Here is a 7,107-nt window from a genome sequence, read left to right as displayed (position 1 = left end):
CAGACCAGCAGCAAGGACGGATGACCCCCATACTCAGCTACCTGAAGTCGGGAACTCTCCCCGCCGAAAGAAAGGAAGCCAAAAGACTCACGAAAGACGCCCAGAATTACACACTAATTCACGACGTGTTATACAGAAGAGGATTCGCAAGCCCCCTCCTTAGGTGCGTCCCGACCTCAGAAACAAAGAGCGTCCTCGAAGAAGCCCACGGAGGCATGTGTGGGAACCACCTCGGAGCTCGGGCATTATCCAAGAAAGTAGTCCGAGCCGGGTTCTACTGGCCAACTTTGCAAAGAGACGCAACGGAGTTTGTGAAAATATGCCCCCCTGCCAAAAACACGCCAATTTTCACAAAGCACCACCCGAAGACCTTATCAGCATCACTGCACCATGGCCCTTCGCAAAATGGGGACTCGACCTACTCGGCCCATTCCCCCAAGGACCGGGGCAAGTCAAGTACCTCATAGTAGGGGTCGACTATTTCACGAAGTGGATCGAAGCTGAACCTTTAGCCACCATTACGGCTCAGAAAAGCCGGAAATTCCTATACAAAAACATTGTCACAAGGTTCGGAGTCCCCTACTCCATTACCACAGACAATGGAACACAGTTCACGGACACAAGTTTTCAGAACTTGGTGGCCGAACTAAAAATCAAACAGCAATTCACCTCAGTCGAGCACCCACAAGCCAACGGACAAGCAGAGGCCGCAAATAAAGTCATCTTGGCCGGGTTAAAACGAAGACTCCAAGAGGCCAAAGGGGCATGGGCCGAGGAGCTCCCCCAGGTATTATGGGCATATCGGACAACTCCACACTCTACAACGGGAGAATCGCCATTTCGACTAGCCTATGGGATGGAGGCAATGATTCCTATCGAAATAGATGAAGGGTCACCCAGAGTCATCTTCTACAACGAAGAAGATAACCCACAGGCACAAAAGGAAGAACTCGACCTCCTACCCGAGGTCCGAGAAAGAGCCCGAATCCGAGAAGAAGCCTTAAAACGGCGAACGGCCCTCAGATACAATCAGAAAGTAATAAAACGAAGCTTCTCCACTCACGACCTAATTCTAATCCGAAATGACATCGGAACACAAAAGTCGGGAGAAGGGAAGCTAGCCGCAAATTGGAAAGGACCCTACAAAGTAACTGAAGTCTTAGGAACAGGCTATTACAAGATATCCGACCTAGAAGGCAATGAGCTGCCCAGGGCCTGGCACGCCTGTAATCTAAGACGGTACTACAGCTAGAAAAATCTGACCCGAGGTGTACTCTTTTTCCCTATAGGGGTTTTTTAATGAGACACCCGGTCAGATAAGGCACCCGACCTAGTCAAGGGTAAACACTTCGTAAATATTCTTTCTTTCTTAATACTAATCAAATTTTTCTATTTTCTTTTGTTCCTTCTCGTGATAAAACAAATCCTGAAAAAGTACCCCGTCAAGGCGCATTAATTTATGCTCGACAAAACGCAAAAAATCATTTGCCAAGAGACCACACAAGGTCGGCAAAGATAAAGCGACGAGGTTCAAATTAATGTGAGAAGTTATAAAAGTAACTCTGAAAAAAGCTCAAAAAGAAGCCAAATAAAAAGAGATTACAAAAATAACTTAAAAGGCCGACCAAAGACAAGGTCGGACCAACATAGGGTGTACTCGACCGCGCCACCCGAGGTCCGATAAAAAGCTCGGACCCGAGAAGGAGGCCCAAAAACGGCGAAAACAAAGATTTCGAAAACGCCTACTAAAAAGTTGCTATACAAAAACAACTAAAAAGTACGAGCGAAAAAACGAAATCAAACGCTAGCTAAAAAGTTGTTATCCCAAAAAACAACCAAAAAGCATAAAAGCGGAACAAAGGTCAAAAGCCCAAGCAAGGGTAAAACAAAAGTTCCAAGCGCAAGCTAAAAAGTTGTTATCCAAAAAACAACTAAAAAGCATAAAAACGGAACAAAAAGTCAAAACAAAAACGCCGCATAATAAGCTAAAAAAGTTACTACAAGTAGCTAAAGGCAGAAAGGCGTCCAAAGTGTTCACAGAAACCATCCAAAAACAAAAGAGCCCACAGGCCGGGCAAAAAACCAAAATAAATGACTACAGAGGATCAAGCTCCTTTCCGGTCTCCACGTCGGTAGAAGGCTGTGGAGGAAGAACCATAGAAATCGGGACAGCCTTGACAGCACCATCATCTCGAGTTGAAACCTCCACACCAGAACTATCCCCGGCCAAATGAGAAGTCGGGTTCGCAACCGGAACATTGGAGTCGGGCACCGGAACTTCAGGGTCGGACACCGGAGCCTCATCCTCGTTGGGAGCAGGAACAATCCTTCCCTCCACCACAACGTTATCCGTACTAAATAAACTCAGATCCAGGTCGGGAGCAAGAACCCGGACCTGATCCTTCAAATTTTCATACATAGCATCCATACCCTTCGCCACATGCCCTTCTAGCTCGTAAAAGTCATTCTGAGCAGATTGCAACTTCTCCTTCGTCTCCACAAGCTCGGCAAGTGCCCGAGTATAATTTTCCTTCGCTGCCTTCGCCATCCCCTCAGATGCATTCGCTGCCGCCACAGCCGCGGTAGCCTTAGCTTTCTCTTTCTCTAAAGATGCTTCCAACTCAGCAATCCTAGCAGCCTTCAGCTCACTAATCTTCTCGAGCTCGGACTGAGCCTTCTCAAGTCAGGAACTGGTCGCGCCAAGGGGAGATTTCTTGAACTCTCGGGCAATAGCAGCATGAAGACTAGCCATCCGAACACAACTCCGTGCCATATACTGAAAATGGTGCTCCATAGACACATCATCAGTAGAAATAAAGGTCTGAGGGAGAATATGCTGTTCAATCCAACCAAGAGCATCGAAATCCTTGTCATTAAAACCCGCAGGCTCTTGAGAGATCTTCTGCTTCTTGGGAGGAGGACCCGAGAACGGGGGAGGAGAAGAGGTAGCAGGCCCGGAGGTCGGAGGATCTTGAGTTATAGCTCGAAACTGGGGAGTCGGAATAGTCTTCGACCGAGTCTGAACACCCACAGTAGACTTCTCCGGAGAAGATCGGGCAGAAGCCCCCCCAGCCTCAATATTCCGAGCGGCCACAGACTTCTTCGTCCGACGAAGATACTTCATGGAATCCGCCTGAGAAGACATCTCTGCAGAAATAAAAGAAAAGGAGTTACCACAACAGAAATTCCACCAAAACAAACAAGGCCAAAATACTAAGAAAAAGATGAATCTCGAAAGAGGTCGGGAACTACCTAACTCGGAATGGAGAAGGCTTGGATCTCCCAACATTTTCTTCGTATCCAAGTGAGGTGCCCGACCCCATAAACTGCTCACCACACCCACAAAAGCCTGCTCAACCTCATCTAGACTCTCAAAGGTATATTTAACAGACACTACATTCTCCTGCCAACAAAGAGGAAAAGAAGGCTCCCCACTCTCATCTAGAAAGAAAGGTCGGACGTCTCCAGTAGCCCGGACCTTGAAGTAAAAGTTCTTGAAATCATGAAAAGACTCATCATAAAGGGTACAAAACTTCCTTCCCTGGTTAGCCCTAAAAGAAACCCAAGATACCTTCCCTCCACCCGACCCCGGCTTCGTCAACACAAACAAATAGGAAAAAAGAGAAATAGAGGGAGGGACCCCCAAAAACTGACACAAAAGTTGAAACAACTTCAAAAACGCCCAAGAATTTGGATGGAGCTGCGTAGGGGCAAGGTTACAAGACCACAACACCTCGGACTCCAGGTCGGTAAAAGGAAGTCGGACACCCAGCTTAGAGAAAAAACAATCATAAGCATAAAAGAAGAGCTTCTCGGAACTCTCTAAAGGCGGGAAGCACACTCTCTCCTCGGAATCTGGGGCCACTAGTTCATAATCCCTCTCAGACTCTCTATTTTCACATATGCTACTGTGCCTACGGAACCTAGCTAAATATTCAGAATCTACCACAGAAGGGATTCTCAAAGGAAGAGGATCTACCCAACCAAGACCACTCGGAATCTTGGTCGACACCGCTTGAAGAACCTTTCGAGACATAAATTCCTACCTACAAAGAAGAATACAACAGAAAGCAAAAACCCATTCAGCAAATGCAAGAAAACAAAAAACACCCGCGAAGAAAATGCAGCAACTCGGACCCGGAAAACACCAGAGAACAAAAAAAAAAAGAGCCCCCCCCATATACAAACAACAGCAATGGCGGCGCCTCTTTTTCGGGGCAACCCAGGCATAAAGAGACAAAAACAAAGAGCCACACAAAGAACAGAAGCATATGATCACAAGAAAGTAAAAACATGGAAAACAAACCTGGAAAGTAGGAACGAAGGCGAGGAGCTCCGAGGCAAAAGAGAAACGAAGGCGGCAAGCTCCGGAAGCAAGAAGCACGAAACAACGGCGCAGAGGAAACCCCGGAAAAACGCACGGAAAGAATCAGGGAAGAAGAACAAAGAAAAAGAAGAAGCGGCGCTCGAAAAAGAGATGGCGAAAACTTAGAAAAACAAGAAAGGAACAGAATGAACGAATAAAAAGGAAAGGGAGCGAATAAATAAAGCCTTCACGAAGGCCGGAACGAAAATCAAGGAAAAACGGTAAAGAAGCAATAAATGCAGAAACGGCCATTTTTTGAAAAATTTGAAAAACTACTATGCCCGAGCTCGACCTCCCAAAAAGGACGAACTCAGGCAAGGGGCACTGTTCATACCCTGACCGGGCTCCCCCAACTCGGCAAAACCATGAAAGGTCCGACCTCGTCCCAAGGCCCACGCCTAAGGTCGGACCTCGGACAATAAAGCAAGGAAGGCCCATCAAGAGGAACGCAGCCCAAAACCTAAAGGTCGAAAAGGCCTAGCAAAGGCGGTTCCGCGAAAATAGGGATAAAACTCCCGAAAAGATAAGATAAGATAAGAAAATCTTATCCAGGGAAGATCACAGCCAACTACTATAAATACACTAGAGCACCCAGGTATGAGATACATTCCACATTCTACACTTATCTGCTTGGACCCATGCTAACTTAAGCATCGGAGTGTCATTGCAGGTACAACCCCCAACCATCAACATATCAAGCTCGGGTCCCTGACCCCCACCTCGGGCATCTCCAGACGACCGAGCTACACGTTTCAGGTAACCCCCAGAACAAGAAGCTTTCTCACAGTGAATTGGATTGGGGTTTGGATGGATATTGTGACATGTAATCCTACCAAATTGTGGTTCATGAAACTGTGTGGTATAATCAGTGATCGAGCGTCATCTCTTCTTATGAACATTTAAACCAAGGGATTAGGAAATTGTTTGTTTTTAGAGAGAATTGGTGAGCCAAGGGATTGGGATCCAATCATATAAGATTGCCAAGCAAAATTCAATGAACGCATTGGTTGAGGAAGGGATAAAAATGTTTTGATTCGGAGATCTCAATATCTCCTGAAACCCAATGAATTCCCCATTTCTGATCTACCACTTTCTCTTTACATTCTGCAATTAAATTCATGCAATCACCCCGATCCCTTTTTAATTTCAGCAATTTAGCTTCTCGCTCTTTAATTCATGCAATTTAAGATTTCGCAATTTCAATTTCTTGCCATTTACGTTTCCCGCCAATTTTACATTCCGCAATTCTCATCTAAATCTTGATTCCGCTCAACTAGAACACACCTCTAATCCGAATTGCTCACTCAACCAATCCTTGTGGGATTCGACCTCACTCTATTGTGAGTTTTTACTTGACGATAACCGGTGCACTTGCCGGAAGGAATTTTTGCCGATCGTGCAATTTCCTAAAATCGTAGCATCAAGTTTATGGCGCCGTTGCCAGGGATTGGTTTTCGATTGACAATTCTCAAATTGGAAGTTAACTAGATTGAGCATTTTTCTTGTTTTGTTAATTCAGTTCAAGTTACTTGTTGAATTTTAATTTCTGCACTCTGTTATTTGCTTTCTTTCTTTATGCCTTTAAATTCAAGCAACTAACTCACTGACTCACTAACTATTTGAATTAATTCCTCAACTGCTATAACCATACTCTTCCATTAACCAAGAGTATTTCACTTGTTTGTTGCCTGTGCTGTGTTCTTGTATGACAGGTAGGAGAGGAGAGATATCAACTCCTCCATATACCGAACCAGAGAGGACCCTTCATAAACTTAGAAGGGAAGCAAGAGGAAAGAGAGTACTGGGAGAAGAAGAATCTGAAGAAGAATCTCAGGACAATTTTGAGGAAGCTCTAGATCTCAACATGGATAGAGAAGTTCACAACCATGAGAGAGCTGATGGAAACAATGCCGTTCCCGAGAGGAGGGTTCTTGGTTCGTACATAAACCCAACCTCTGGGAATTGTGGTAGCAGCATTCAGAAACCACCCATTCAGGCCAACAATTTTGAACTCAAACCACAGCTAATATCACTGGTGGAGAATCATTGTTCATTTGGTGGGAGTGCTAATGAAGATCCAAACCAACATCTCACAAAATTCCTGAGAATTTGCGACACTGTGAAGTCCAATGGAGTCCAGGAAGATGCCTATAAACTGCTCTTGTTCCCATTTTCACTTAGGGACAAGGCAGCTAAGTGGCTGGAATCATTCCCAAGGGGGAACCTAACAACCTGGGATGAGGTTGAAAGCAAGTTTCTGGCACGTTTCTACCCCCCACAAAAGGTCAAGAGGCTTCAATCTGAGGTTCAGACTTTTAGACAACAAGATGGTGAAACTCTCTACGAGGCATGGGAGAGGTTCAAGGATTTGACAAGGAAATGCCCACCAGACATGTTCCATGACTGGGTGCAATTGCATATTTTCTATGATAGACTTTCTTATGAATCAAGGAAGGCTGTAGACCATTCATCAGGAGGTTCATTGAACAGGAAAAAGACTGTGGAAGAAGCCATTGAAGTGATTGAGACAGTGGCTGAGAATGAGTACTACTATGCTTTAGAGAGACACAACACTAAGGGAGTCATGGAGCTGAACCATGTTGATACAATTCTGGCCCAAAACAAGGTGTTTGCCAAGCAACTAGCAGAGCTCACCAGGAAATTAGAAACAAATCAAGTGGCTGCAATACACACACAAGATCAAGAGGAGGTAAGCACTCAAGGAGGTGATTGGGAAGAGG

At 45.3% G+C, this 7,107-nt stretch overlaps 1 non-coding gene across 1 annotated transcript; it reads right to left on the bottom strand.

Moving 5' to 3' along the window:
* Positions 1 to 6,656: 6,656 nt before the first annotated feature.
* On the bottom strand, positions 6,657 to 6,760 carry LOC130952250 (small nucleolar RNA R71). Its single transcript, XR_009074431.1, has one exon. It is a non-coding gene; the product is annotated as a small nucleolar RNA R71 (small nucleolar RNA).
* Positions 6,761 to 7,107: the final 347 nt, after the last annotated feature.

Source organism: Arachis stenosperma, chromosome 9 (assembly GCF_014773155.1).
Source record: "Arachis stenosperma cultivar V10309 chromosome 9, arast.V10309.gnm1.PFL2, whole genome shotgun sequence".
Taxonomy (NCBI): Eukaryota; Viridiplantae; Streptophyta; class Magnoliopsida; order Fabales; family Fabaceae; genus Arachis; species Arachis stenosperma.
The sequence above is the reverse complement of the archived record's forward strand: the minus strand, read 5'-3'. Positions and strand labels throughout refer to the sequence as shown.